The sequence below is a fragment of the Pseudoliparis swirei genome, chromosome 21 (assembly GCF_029220125.1).
Source record: "Pseudoliparis swirei isolate HS2019 ecotype Mariana Trench chromosome 21, NWPU_hadal_v1, whole genome shotgun sequence".
Lineage (NCBI taxonomy): Eukaryota > Metazoa > Chordata > Actinopteri > Perciformes > Liparidae > Pseudoliparis > Pseudoliparis swirei.
Window position 1 is genome coordinate 16,523,708 of NC_079408.1, and position 15,521 is coordinate 16,539,228.

A 15,521-nucleotide genomic window follows, 5' to 3' on the forward strand; every position below is an offset into this window, starting at 1 on the left:
TAATATCATACAACCATTATTATGTAAAGATAGTCGAGTAACATTTTCCAGAGTAGAGAATGAAGTTGCTCTTGAAATGTTGAATTTAGCAACTTTAAAAAGGAGATTTGTGAAACACGAAGACCTCCGGGTGACTCCACAGTTGTTCTCTTTGGACCGAGCAGAGCTGGATGGAGACATTGGGTTCTGCTTCTCAGATTTATAGTTGTTTGTCAAGAGTATATAAACCTGTGAGAGATGAAAAGTACATTGAAGTAATCCATCTCTGACATCAGATCAAACATGTCGTTAGGACTTTCCTTTGCTCTAGTAATACGTCACGAGCTGATCATGCACCGTTGAGAAACAGTGCTGCCTTCTCAGTTGCATTTAAAAGAACCGTTTGGGGACTGATGCAGTGCCGCTGCTAGCCATGTTGGTGCCCTAAGCATAACCCCTTCAAATGTGTCAAACTCATCCTAACAATTGTGTCGCTTTGCTTTGTGCAGGTTCAACTCCAACTCCCTTCCCGTGTAACCCGTTGATAATGCGTTTCCCCAGCGGTACCGTGTCGGCTCCCTCGCCCTCCTCTGGCCAACTGGGGGGCCCGGGACCGGGACCAGGACCAGGTCCTGGACCTGGACAAGGTCGGTCCTGGGAGGAGGAGCCCAAGCCTCTGCTCATGTCTCAGTACGAGACCCGCTAACAGTCAACCAGCTCTGCGCTGCTGCAGACACACACACACACACCTACACACCTACCTGGTGAGGCATCTGCTAACCCACCCACACCATTCCAATCTGCATTTCCTCCGACAGTCGTCAAGCAAGGATCATGTCCTTCGCCTTTCACACATGAGACCCCAAGCAGCAACGAACTCAGAGACTGCTGCTCCGTGTGTGTGTGTGTGTGTGTGTGTGTGTCTGCGCGTGCATGTGTGTATGTTTGCACTTATGTGTTATGCATTCACTCCAGGACTACTCTAAAGGACAAATCACTTTTCTTTTTTTAACTTTGCTACTCTTCCTCACTGGCCTTATCAATATAGACACACTGACCTGCACCTGTACTCCAATGTTGCTGACCGGGACTCCACGGTCATGTTGTTGGTTTGGTCAGGAGCCTGACGACGGCTGCTCCAATGACCGCAGATCTGACCTGAGAACAGTGGTGCGCACAGCGTGGGCCCTCTCCCGTTTCTCCAAAGTGAGCGCCAGGTGCAGGAACACGTGCCGGGCGATGGGAGGAGGATGAACATCTGGTTTTGGTTCGTTGGTTTGCTCCTTTTTAAAGTCGGTTAGTCCAGTCCTGTGTTTGGAACGTGAGCTGAGACCTTTAGTACATTTCGATGGTGAACTTTTAATGGTGTCATTTGTTGTCTATTATCTGAAATGATGTATCTTTTTTGGGATGAGGGTGGGGGTCTGAGATTGTTGTGGGGGAAGGGTCATATCATTGGTTTACAGGGTAAACATGCTGTTCATTACTGATGTCGTCATATATTAGGGGGGGGGGGGGTCCTGAGGAACAGCGGAGGCCTGTTGACCTCAGCCATACACATTGTGAGAGATGATTTTCCAGATGGATGGCAGTGAAACAAGTGACACTTTCTCACTGTTTTTATATTAATCATGTCTGTTTGTTGAAACAGTTTTTGGATATTAAGCACTTAGTTGTCTGTCTGGTCACAATGGCATTTTTAAGAATCTGTGTTTCCTGGGGCAGATGACAAATGGACTCCACCTGCGGAGGTTTCCTTCAACACCCGTCGGTTTATTTTGATCTTGCCACCGATATTCTTTCTCGCTCCCACACTCAAAGCGACAATCACATTTTAGTGAACGATGACGAAGCCGCTTCGAGCCGGCGCACACCGACCTTTAAGTTGCTCAAAGGCAAACTCCTCACCGTCACTCACAGTTTGTTTGCATTGAAGGTGACAAAAAGAAGCCATCTTTCTATGACCTGTGGTCCATGGCGGCGTCAGCTTCAGCTGGCCTGTCCGAATCTCGTCCAGGAGCTGTTGTGACGGTCTGACCTCTGACCTTTTACTGCCTAGAGCAGGAGCTGAGACCCAACTCCTCATCCAAGCAGATTTTGTACAGTTATGAGATATTCCTAGTGTTAAGTGCCATTTATTTTACATATACAGTTCTGAAGTTACCAAGTGACGCACAATTTTTCTTTTAGCCCCCCCATGGCAGAGTTTATACTGTCCACACAGGGACATCTGAAAACACAACAGCAAATAAAACATCATCATAATTTTGTTTTTGTTTTTTAAACTTATTTTGTTTGCATTTTTTCTTTGCTTTTAAGTCCATCACAACCTTAGCTTTTAACCGTTTCACTCATTTATCTCCAGACCAGACGATGCTGTATCACAGGGCCGCTGTCGCCTCCACTATGAGGCCATGGCATCCTTCAAGTGCCCTCCATTGCACGCCTTGTGTCTGTCGGGGTCAGGAAGACGTTCGGAAGCATTCTGGTAGCTTGGTGTAACATTAATTGACGTGTTCTCACAGTTTACTGCAGTATTTTAAAGGTCCTCTGTGTAAATGATGTGAAATGGTTCGGACTCGCCTCTTTCTGCACTTCACTTAGTCACAGGGGACTCACACACACGACTGTTAACGGACTACCTCCTCTCCCCTCGTCATTCATTCGATCTGCCACGCCTGCAGAAAGCGTGTTTTAGGTCTGATTTTTGTAATTAAAAAAAAGAAGATCAATGCCGACGGAGTTTTGTAATTTCATCAGGCGAGGCAACAAATCCAGCCCGGCTGTGTACATGAATCACTCTGCGTGCATATCGTTTGTCCTCTGATGAAATTTAAGAATGTGAAAGTAATCAGACTAAGCCATATCTAGCTGTTTCCTGAACCCATGATGGACTAATACATAGTTTTTAATATACTGAAATTATTTTTTAAATAACTCCGTTTAGTTTTTCAATCATGTCCCAACTCTTAAGTAATCATTCAAAACGTGAAAAGACAGATATTTGCTTCTGTGTTCCCTGGACTGTCGAATGGGGGTGGGTTTGTCATAAACAGTACATTGTTCAACCATTTTGTGCATAATGAATTTTTTTTATAACCCACTGTATAATAGCAAGGATTGTATATAAAACTGAAGAGATGTAAATATTTATGTGGCTTGCTTCAAGGTTGGTATTACAAAAAAATAAAATTAATATTCACATGGTTAAATTCTACATGCCCACCAGCAAGCTTTGTGGATAGCAGTGTAAAAATGGAAAACAAAAAAGACACTGCCTTCATGTTTAAATAAAAAGCGTATTGCCATTCATGGTCTCAGTCACGTTATTAATAATTTCTGCGTTCTCACACATTTGATTTATTTTGCCCTGCAGGAACATTTGACTAGTCCAAAGTAATCGGGTTGTCTGCAGCTCGGTGGGGAGCGGCGCTTTGATCCCCTCACGCATGCCGAAGTGTCTTTGAGCAAGACGCTGAACCCCCAGTTGCTCTCCAGGCGCTTCACTGCAGCCCAACTGCTCCTTCATAACCAATGGGGCAAATCCCGTTACCACCAGAGGGCAGTACATGCATATTGTTGAACACTTACACACTCTGTGTTTGTCCCAATTTGTGAGGGGAAACTTTATTTTGTGAATCATTTTTCATAAATTTAAGAAAATAAAGTGATGAAATAAAGACCTGATTCTTGTAAATAGTGCATCACTCAGATTGTGTGAACGTTGAGGGCTTTCAGTGGTTCTACTCATGTTCTGTCATCTGATCTGGTCTCCTGTGTTCTGCTGTACAATCGCCTGTATGAAGGTCATACTGCACGTCTGTTATGATCCTCTCCTGACATGACGACCAGAACATCTACACGGAAGACATTTAGACTGTGATTAGCCTTTCCTTCTAAATGTAGGACGTCACAAAGTTATTGTATAAGTATTATATATCACTTGTAGATGTATGCCATTGTGTATGTGTCTGTACTAGGGCTGTCAATCGATTAAAAAAAATTAACTAATTAATCGCACATTTTGAAAATCATTAATCGCGATTAAAAGGGTTTTCGAGTAATCCCTTCAGACAGCGTGTATTTTAGACACTTGTTTAATTGTATTCTTTTTTAAAGACAAAACTTCACAGAGCTGTGTTTTCAAAGAGGCTCCTACCTATAAAGTGCCAGTGAGGTATTTAATATCGTGTATGATAAATTGTTTCTTCAGTGAAACATCCAGATTAGTAAAAAAAAAAGTGCATTTGAGACCCCATTGGTCCTGTCATCTTAACATTGAACAACATCAGAACCAGTGGCCTTGGTTAACTGACAAATATGTCACGTTAACCCTCTGGAGTCTGGGCTCATTTTCTCGATTTTACAAAAAAATGTAAATTCACCTTTTAAAGGCTTTTGCATGTGACACATCCCAGTGTTTCCCCCACCATTCTATCAGGGTGAGGCCCCGCCCCCCTGAAATGTTCTCTATAGCGCCAGATTACAGCAGAAGTAATGTCAGGTTATCTCCTTAAAGACGTCTTTGTTCTTTTATTAAACTAAACGTCTGTTGTTGGTCGTCTCTCCAGCAGCATGTCATTCTGTCTCGACGTGTCGTTCACTCTTCTCGGCTCTCCGTCTCGCGCGCCGCAGAGCTCCATGCCGGCGTGTCTGCGCGCGCATCGTGGCGGAGAAGAAGAAGAAAAAAGTCCCCTGCACCTTCCGCCCCGCGTCACCGACACGTCGCCCTCTGCTTCTCTGTGAATATCGAGGAGCAGACGGGAGGAAGGAGGCGGACTGCCGCGGTTTGACACTCACAGGAGTGCAACAACTTCAACGACACCGGAAGTAAACAAAGTTGCGTTAATTGCGTTAAAATATTTTAGTGCGTTAATCGCGGCCAAATTAATCGCATAGATTAACGCGTTAACGCTGACAGCCCTAGTTTGTACACATGGGCTGTGTCTACTACCGCGCACTTAACGAAGTGCACTGCGTCGCTGATGAAGTGCTGTCTCAAATGGAACACTTACGTTAACACTTGGCAGAAGTGACAGACGCAAATCTGTTCACGGCACCCGCGAAATTAAGCCGGGAGTGACGTATGCAAATCTGCTAGCGATCCCCTAACCCTTAAAGTGACAAAATGAATGCACTTCTTGCCCTCTTGTTGTCCCTTGTTTACCTTTCTCCACCCTATGTGGAAACTGCGATACCTCCACAATCGCGGCAGGAGCCTCCGCCTTCTGGCTGAAGTCGAGATGGTATATGTAAATTTAATTGTGATTTTGCCTTACCTTCACAGCATAGCTTCATGTAGTAGTTGCAATTAAATTCTCCTCGCTAGGTATGCTAAATTCTCAATTATCTTTGTCAGAAGTAGCCTTCTTCTTTGCAATCCACATACACACCATATGGAAATAAAACATGACAAATCTGTACATGTTTGTCCCTAGATTCCAATTAGTTTTAAGAATTATCCACTGAAATGATAGGCATCATCTGCTTGAATTCACACAGTAATAGGCCTACTTTGACTGACTGTACTTTTATACACATCTCTGTTGTAGTGAAGTTCACCCTGATACAGGAATCAATTAGCAATTGAACACACAGGCATATTAATTATTGTTACAAACATGCATCAATTCTAATATAAATCAGAAAACGCAATAAAAGACTACAAAATAGAATGACAACATTTTATTGATAAAATGACTTACATATTAATATAATCTTCCCTTCCCCTCCCCTCCACACACTCTACAGCAGCCACCCAGTCCCAGGCGGCGCTGCCGTATCAATGTTGCAATGCCACTGCTGGCGTTGTATTGTGATGGCCACAGTGACATGAGGGTGGACTTCAGGCTCACCTGAGTCATTCAACGCCCTCATGGCTGTGCTGGGCACTGACTGACCACGGTTGGGGCCCCGAGATCTCCTGTCTAGTTTTTATTTTTTGGCTTGCCAGCGCCACCTCCTATCGGGTGGTGGCCAGGGACTTCGACAGGCCCCGGGCTCAGTGCATGATGCCAGGGTCCTGAATAACAGCCCCATCTTCTATGAGCAGTCATCCCCTCCACCAGGATACTGTATCCTTGGGGATGGTGGCTATCCCTGCCTGTCCCAACCCATCTGCCTCATGAACCCCTTCAGGCAGCCTGTCCGCAACCACCTCCAAGCTACAACTGCTGCCTGTCAAAGGCGAGGTGTGTTGTGTTGTGGAGAGGTCCTTCGGGATACTGAAGACGCGATGGCGGTCCATCTTCTTAAAGGCCCTGGAGGTGGATGTGAGGTGCCAGAGGTCATTGGAGCCAGATGCAGATGTCGGGAGGGCAGCAGAGGACCAGCACCAGCACCTCCAGGAAACGTCTCTGGGGCAGGAAACAGAAATAGGATAGCCATTCAGTGCTCTGTCCCAGACCACGATTACATTTAAATTAATACATACACAACATTAAAAAAACAACACACAACGATGATTGAAAGCTACAATTATTTCTAGAAGGACAAGCTTAGATAGCTATCGTAACGGTATTAATTATCGGGCGGCGTGTGTGCAAACGTTCGCGGTGTCATGTTAACCCGTTATTAAACTGAGCATATCCATTGTTAATCCATTATTAAAATTGCTATTTCGATTGGTTAACAGAACAGCCGTTGTTTAACACTGTCCGATGACTGACATAGCTATCTGTCGTCGGACTTGCCGCTGGAGCAAGCGCCTGGAGCCGACCTGCCCCGCTCGTCAAGCGAAAAGTGTCCGATAAAAGTGCACCTTCGTCGGACTGGCCGGGTGGTGGATTAGCCAGCTAGTTTATCATAACTGCCATGCAGATCCAATGGCATCTAATGCTACCTAGGTATGCTCACTAATATGAGAATGGCATGTTAGTAGTACATTGTAATACCAGTACAATGTGTAATTACCGCTGATACTTACATTTACAGTCTGTAGCTTCGTGGTCTACCGCTTGTGCTGTCCGCCATTGTTTTAGAAATAAAATGAAAAGCTGGCGAAATGGCTCCTCCTCTTCCGCTACGTGGCCAAGATGGCGGCCGCTTAGTGCGAGTAGTGTCCATCGTTTTACACTACATTTTTTGCCCGTTTGCAGTGCACCATCCGGGTACTTTCAGTGCACTGAATTCTGCTGGTTTTTTCAGTGGCGCACTTCGAACACTGAAAGTCAGTGCTCGAAGTGCTCAAGTGCGCGGTAGTAGACACAGCCATGGTTTATGTGTACAGACACACGGTGGTATGTGTGCATACCAGTGGCGGGCCGTGCATTTACTACCTAGGCCTTCAATGTCGTCTTACTACAGCTGAACAACCCAATGTAAGATTAGTTCACCATGTATTTATGTATGTACATGTGTATATATCAGAGAACCCCCCACCCCCCCACCCATCAGTGCTTGAGCCTGCTCTATCCCCCCCAGTCTACGAGTATCCAGGGTACACATCCTGGTTACCATATTCTGCTCCCCAGGACTCTCCCAGATCCTCAAGTAGACCTCTGAACAGTGCTTGAGTCTGCTCTCTATTTACGCACTCTGGATCAAAGCTCCGTGACATCACTATAGTTTATAGCGAGTATCGACGTCACAGCACAGAACCAGAACGCTGCGTTGTGAGAGCCAATCAGCGCTGAGCTGCTCCGCTGTTGGATCTAATTGGCTGTTGCTGCTCTCGTGATGCTGGATGCGGAAGTCATTCACACCGGGGCGCTAGATGTTGCGACGTGTGTGGCATTTCCACAAGAAGTATAACGTAGACAAATTGGTTAATTATTCCGTGGCGGATGGCGGAACATATTTTTCCACGGAGCAAAGTAACGGAGATAAGCCACGCAACCCTCAAATATTCTGATGATGTTTTAATGACATGTGGTTCAATTAAGTAGCCTACTCGCTCTCTTAAACTTTAAATCTTGAAAGAAATAATGTGTTGTGTTTGTGCGTGTGATTTTGTGTGGTGAATGTAAACTCAGCTGTCATAACAAGCAGCAGGAGTGCACCGTGTTAACCTCTTGGTATACTGCATGCTCAAAACATCAGAGCATTGTTTATTAAGACTGCCCACATAGCATGTATCTCTTTATTTGCAGGCCTAGGAAAAGGACCCTCTCAAAAAAATGTCCAAACAGTACTTTGAACAAGTAAGATGTATTCTAAAGAATTTAACATAAAGACAGGACATTTGGTAAATGAGAGTAGAGTTATTAAAACACATTTTAATTTTTTAAGATAGCAAAGATGCCTCGTAAAAGACCTTTGCCAGGCCAGATTGCAGGGTACAACATGGGTACAACGCCAAATTAATTCAAATTTCCTGATATTTGAGCCACCAACGTGTGTGGCTGCGTGCGCGGCAACATTTTGGTCACCCCCGACAAAATCTCACTCCAAGGTTTTTTGAAAAGTTGGCAGCTCTGTGTTTAGGCCAGCAGAGAAGGCCTTGCTGGCCCTGACGGCCCACCACTGATATATTTGTAGCCTACATCTGACACTATGGGAGTCAGTGCCTCACCAACCATGAACCTCACGTCACTGCGTGTGATTCGGACAAACCGACACGCCAACATAAAGTTGGGCAATCTGTATTCCCTCCAGGAGGGTCGGTACCATTTTTTACTTTAGTCAGTGTTTTTGAGCTCGAGGTGTTGCAACACTGACGAAGATCAGTGTGAAACCCGACTGATGTCTAAAAAGTATCTGCTGGTCTAAATGAACACCTCTCTGGTTTGATATATAATAACCTCATAGTGGCACCAAAGCTTCTCTATCTGTCTTGCATCATGAACATATGTCATCTATGTTATGATTCTCTGTGGTTAAAAAGGATTTGGTAAGTACCTTTTTTAAAATTCATACATCAAACCTCAAGTCTACTTATTCTTGTTCAGGAGAAATTAGGAATTTAGGCAATACAGAAGGCCAACACATATTGACCTTTCATTAAACTTACTCGGATATGATGCTCTCAGCTCACAGATATGAAAACATATTTGAGTAAATTAGAATTTAATAAAAGGGCCGACCATATTAGTAATTTTCATTGATGCAATATCTGTCGATTGGCACTAAAAATCTAAGAACAGTTCATAATGATTTACAATTTTTCCTCTACAAGCTATATGACAAGAGAATGTTAGATACTTATTGTAATAACATTGATGGATCTCTATCAGAGGCTTTAGAGTCCTTTGTGCTGTGGTCTTTATTTATTGCTACGCGATTCATTGGTTCTATATAAGTTTGTGCCAACACAAAAAGTTGGATGAAGGGGCGGAGCTCATGTGCTATGAATTAATAATGTGGTGGTGGTTGTTCTAACGGGATGTGAAGGAGTAGTCCTGAGAATACATCTCCCGGCTCTGAGGGACAATCAAACTTCTGGCCCGTAGTCACATGTTTCAGGAGGAGCACGTTACGACTCTGGACTAAAAAAATATATATATATTTTAATTGACATTACTAATAAGGAGTACGCTTCTGTTTGTAGATTAAATGTCTGTTTTGTAATTTTGTTAGAATTACAATGTATTTTAGTTAGTTATGTGAATTCACGAGCAGATTTAGATATTTAAAATATCTAGCTTCATAAATTACCCAAACAATATATTTTTAAGTTTAATTTACCAAATTTGCCCAATAGATGGAGCCCTGAGGACCACCAATGGGTTCAGACACCTACTTTTTCCAGCCAGCTAAAGCCTTCAGTAGAACTTTAACATTTCACATACTACATTTGAACATTATCACAGGACATAATAAAGTTAACATACTATTAGCAAGTGTGTGGGTTTGGTTTGAGAAGTGAGTACAAACAAACAATTTGTCAAAATGTGTGTAGACTTGTCAGCTGGTCCAGACTGACATGTGCTTCATCTCCACTTTCCCACTGTAGTGCAGAACACTCCTTCAACCCTCACTCATAGGAGTTTCTGGAGGCTAATTACACGTGGACAGCACCGAATATATGAACTTCCGTCTCTGCAGTGTAATGAGGTGTTGCCACACATTCCTGTCCTGTAGGCGCCGAGTGTGTCCTACTTGGATCTGACTGTAATGGGCGTGCTGCTTTCAGCTGGTTGGACCCGCGCCTCGTGTTCCCTGGCGCTCCGCGTCAAACAGCTACAACTCTGCAGAGCACTTTTCTTCATCTCATTCTCACGCGAGCATGCATACATTGCTGCATTCTTGTAGATGTACAAACCAAATGTGAGCATGCGAAACATGAAGATATGACGTTGAGCGTGGCTCCTCCCATCTGCAGCCTGTAGGATCATCACACCCATCTAGCTATCAGCATGTGTGTTTATTGTAAGCGCATAGAGTTCATCGGTTGGAACCCGGAAAAGGACTCTCTTGTAAAGTCCCAGGTTGTGTTTGTCTGACAATGACCCAGAGTTCCTTGCTTTTACATGAGGGCCTCCAGCCCCACGAGAGCCTATCTAAACATGCTGGCCCCAACCATAGACAGATAGCCCTCCAGTGTAAACACCTTCTGATTGATGGTCGGTGGGATGAGAGCATATACAGTTACTCAGTCAAGCCACCTGCACTATGTCCAGTGATCTCCGAGGATCGTTACAGTCCAGAAATGACTGCCAGCTATAACATGAACAAACAGCATACACACCAGATAAGAGGGGAATGGTTTTGTTTCCTGCAGATGTAGTCTTAGAGCAGCAATATGCATTTATGTTCTTCAATAAAAGCAACCCTGAGTATTAGCTAAAGGTATTTCAACCTATCAGGAAATAGTATCTTTAATGGGTGAGTATGAACAATTGGCCAAGTTGTTCACGGTTGTTATTAATTCATTGTTGTTGTCTTTTGTTGTCTGCATTTTGAAATGACGTACCTTTTGAGAGTTTGAGCTGGCTGCATTTCCCACTTTCTTCCTTTTCTTTTCATGTATTTTTTTATTTGGAAATATTGATAGGTGCACAACACAGTAAACATGTATTTTAACTGATATTTCCATTGTTTTTCTTCTTTTTGTTGACATATACAAACGGATAACAAACACACCTCTCCCGTTGGCACACCCACCTAGAGTACAGGAAAATGAATGCATAAGAATAGATACAAAGAGGTCACCTCATATCGCCGAGCCAGACGTCTACATATGTACCTAAACATACACATAGCTGGTACATCTGTATGTAGACATACCTGCATCACTCTACACAGTAAATACACAGTATTTACATCAAACAAGTACAATATATCCATAAATTAAATGACAATAGGATTGGCCAGTAGGAAGAAACCAGATTGCCCAAATTGTTGTTTATCTTCCAGTCAGATTAATACATGAATACATTTGTTTTCTTCCTTTTGATATAGTACTACTTTTAAATCCTTTACTAGCATTATTAGCATGGAGGATCAGAGTGGATGTGCGTGGTCAGGCTGGACATAAACAGCTGCCTCGGGTCACAACTGGACAGAGGAGGTATATTGCCATATTCTCTTGGCAGTGTGTCCGGGGACATTGAAGGACTCAGCTTTCATCCTCTGGGAAAGCAGAAATACTCAATCACACGCTAACGGGCATAAACAAGAAAAAGAACAACACGCACAAATGCAATCTGGTGGATGGAGTTCACATAAAACATACTGTCTGATTGCTAAGTCAGTGCGATGGAAACTGGAAGACCTATATTGCAACCAGGCGATTTACGAGGATATTTGGATTGGTACAGTGCATCATGGAGCATGCCAAAGTATATTCAAACACCTCAAGAATGCTTTCAGAAAAGCCAAATCCAACAATAATTCCAGTCGGAGCAGGATAAGCTGCCCTTGTTTATGAGGAGTTGAACAAGACGCGAGGAGAATGTGACCAGTGAAGCAAATAATGCAGGCTTCAGATCGGCCAATCCAAGCAACTCTTGGTCCAACTTGGGCTGATAGAAAAGGTGCATATTTACAGCCTATAAATCTTGCCTCATGAAGCAAGCATTGTTTTCAGCCATGCAGATTTTTTACAGAAAGTCAGCTGGGTGACATTTGTGCCTGCACACTTGGATGGAAATTGTGTTTTCATGAGGTGGAGAGAGAGAAAAAGGGAATGGAAAAGCATGTCAAACATATTTCAGCAACAATATAATCAGTCGGTAAAGCTTACTCAACACTTTCAAGACTTCTCTGTTCCCCGTCGCTTCACCCTCACTGTCTCCGTTCTCCACTCGATTCATCCGCAGACACTCTGGGTCTTGAGTCTCCTCTCCTTTCCGCCTGCACTGCTCTCTTTCAGCAAAGGAAAGCCGAGACCTTGAAGATTCATCGGACAGCTGTCATTCATCCTACATGCTATAGGCTTATAGGCTGCTGGGCAGGCACGTGCACAGATAGAGTAGTGGTGCTCAAGCACCAGCCCCTTTGCCCTGGATGAGAAAAGTGCCCTTTTTGCTGGAGACACATTTTTTTCATTCATCCGTATTTAAGAATAAAAGTTACTCTCTCGGTCATCAAGTCCCCCAAAATGTGTTTTAATATCCGACGGGGCATTTATTTTAGTTATTGTGAGAATTTCGCCCCGACCCGCTCCGCGGCGCTCACGAGCCCCCCCCCCCCTCCCCCCGCCGCGCTCCTCCCTCCTCCTCCTCCACTTCCTCCTCCGCACAGTGCTCCTCGCGCCACGAAACTCCTTCTCCTTTGACCCGCAGCACCAGACAAACAGATCATGACGGCGTTCGTCCCCTGACGTTGTTTTGTGATAAATCAACCACAACATTAGCGCTGCTGAAAACATGACGTCACAACTGGTCCGACGTTTCCTAAAAAGATAAACAAAAACTCACGAAATCCGTGATTTCAAAGCCTCGTCCAGCTGTTTACTGACGTTAGTTATGTTTAGAGAATAGAGAGAGAGAGAAGAGAGAGAGGAGAGAGAGAGAGAGAGAGAAGAGAGAGAGAGTTCTTATTCCGTTCTATTTAACGGGCTAGTCTAGGATTTGCGTGGTCAGACTGAAAACAAAATCATAAGGCCTCTGGTATTGTGGCTAAATGTGGTGGTGGGCCGTATCCGGCCCGCGGGCCTTAGTTTGAGGACCACTGCTCTTGGCTGTTGATGTCTATCAATATCGCTCATTTTGAAAATGACATCAGAGGGCAGTCCGGATCCGTATCAGACCAGCGAGTAGGGCAATACGTGGCTGGCATGACGACCCATTAGCCAATCAGAATGCTTGTACTGTTGTTGCTATATAATAATTCATCTTTATTCATAAAGAAAATGTAAGCTAGCGGTCTGATGCTGCCCAGAGGAAACGCAGGTCGAGGACATCTTCATCAGTGTAATGCTGCTAATGCTTCAACTCTGTCAGAATTTTTTTTTGGCATTGGGTGCCCTTTTTTTTGGTTTGAGCACCTGCCCCCTAAAATGTCTGTGCACGTGCTTGCTGCTGGGTGACGTTTTAGGATACACTAAGCTCCTATCTCCTCTTCTCTCTCCTTATGGATGCATTTAAATCTCTACATCACACATTATTAACTTCCTCCCCGGAGTCTTTGTGACTCCACGTCTCATAGGGTCCATTAGACCTGGCTGTGTCTGATGCCTCCTACCATGGCCCTGCTGATGCGCTCCCCAGTTGAGAAGATTCTCTTACTTCATCAAGGAGCGAGACATTATAGAGCTTAGTTATTCACCCAAACAAGGACTAATGTTTATTAGATGGCAAAACATATTTTTCTCTTCGGTTAAGTTTAAAAACGGCATTTATGAATTTACCTCAGAGCTTTACAATCTGTACACATAGACATCCCTGTCCCAGGAGCTCACATCGGATCAGGAAAAACTCCTAAGAAATAGAAAAAAACCTTTCACATGGAAAAAAGGGAAGAAACCTTCAGGAGAGCAACAGAGGAGGATCCCTCTCCAGGATGGACAAAAGAATAGATGTCATGTGTACAGAAGGAAACATTACAGAGTAACAACACATTCAATGACTGTATTAATAGTTGGTAGTAGGCATGGACCACAATCCAGACCTTCATGATCCATCAGGCAGATGGAGGTAGAGAGGAGGAGTGTGCGGGGCATCAGCAGGGCCATGGCATCAGACCCAGCCAGGTCCAATGGACCCTGTGAGACGTGAAGTCACAAGGACTCCGGGGAGGAAGCAGAGTTAGTAATGTGCAATGGAGAGATGAAAATTCATCCAGAAATAATTATTTTCTTTCATTGGGAAAGAAGAGGAGATCGGTGCTCAGTGTATCCTAAAACGTGCCCCAGCAGCCTATAGCAGCATATCTAGGGGCTGGACCAGGTGAACCTGATTCAACCCGAACTATAAGACTATCAAGAGGAAAGTCTTCAGTCTACATGAGGTGACTGTGTCTGCCTCCACCAGGACTGAAGGTGAAGCTGATTCCATAAAAGAGGAGCTTGATAACTGAAGGCTCTGGCTCCCATCCTACTTTTTAAGACTCTAGGAACCTCAAGTAGCCCCACATTCAGTGAGGCAGCTCTCTAGTGGTGCCATATGGTCCTACAAGCTCCTTAAGATATGATGGTGCATCACCAATCAAGGCTTTGTAGGTGAGGAGAATAATTTGAAATGTGATTCTTAATTTTACTGGATCAACTGGAGGGACCTAAGAGACTTATTAGAGCAGCCTGATAATAAGGAGTTGCAGTGATCTAGTCTAGAAGTAACAAACGCGTATGCTGCTATAGACTTGCTGCTCGGGGATGTTTTAGGATACACTGAGCTCCTATCTCCTCTTCTCACTCTCCTTCCTTTCCCGGAGTCCTTGTGACTTCACGTCTCATAGGGTCCCTTGGACCTGGCTGGGTCTGATGCCTCCTGCCTGGTGTGCTGGCCTCCTGCCATGTCCCTGCTGATTTGTGATATTGGGCTATATAAAATACACTATATAATGATGAGTTAAATTTACTGTATGTGATAAAGTTTAAGTTTATATTTGCACGAGGATCTGCTTTGATAAACATGCTGAGTACCCTCCTCTTCCTTCTCACATTCAGAATGGAGCTATTCATTTGTACATATTTGCCTTAGAGGACTTTTCCACGAGTACTGGGAGTCATATTTCCATATGTAACACAACTGATTTATATACGAAGTCCTGTGTTATGTTGACGACCCCAATAAATGTGGCATTATGACAGCTGATGAGCTCTGAGGGTACAGATGGATGGACAGAGAAGGGTTGATGGATGGGAAAGAAGGGGAGGAGGGGGCGGGGCTCTGGACTTATGGCACATCTGTCCCTCTTCCTGCAGCTGAAGCAATCTCACACACACACACACATATACATTCAGCTGGCTCTGTTTAGCCACGCTGCCTGCATGTGGATTACCAGATCTCCCATTGCACTGCCTTTGTTTCATGGAGTGATGTTTATGTGACCGAGCATCAAACAGCCAAATGTGGCACTTTATATCAATGAAATCTGAAACAGCAGTTTTTTCTAAAATTATTGTTTGACAAACTATGACAGCGCCAATATACTGGACTATTATTTTGCTTTTTGTTTTAAAGTGTTATGGTGTGATGATGACTAAAGAGTCCAATCCA

General features: G+C 44.1%; 2 long non-coding RNA genes across 2 annotated transcripts; one reads left to right on the forward strand and one right to left on the reverse strand.

Moving 5' to 3' along the window:
- Positions 1-5,161: 5,161 nt before the first annotated feature.
- On the forward strand, positions 5,162-5,937 carry LOC130211778 (uncharacterized). The gene is made up of 2 exons (XR_008835154.1): positions 5,162-5,225; positions 5,731-5,937. It is a non-coding gene; the product is annotated as an uncharacterized LOC130211778 (long non-coding RNA).
- Positions 5,650-7,186, reverse strand: LOC130211777 (uncharacterized). The gene is made up of 2 exons (XR_008835153.1): positions 6,905-7,186; positions 5,650-6,335 (listed from the first exon to the last, which is right to left on the reverse strand). It is a non-coding gene; the product is annotated as an uncharacterized LOC130211777 (long non-coding RNA).
- Between the last annotated feature and the right edge of the window lie 8,335 nt (positions 7,187-15,521).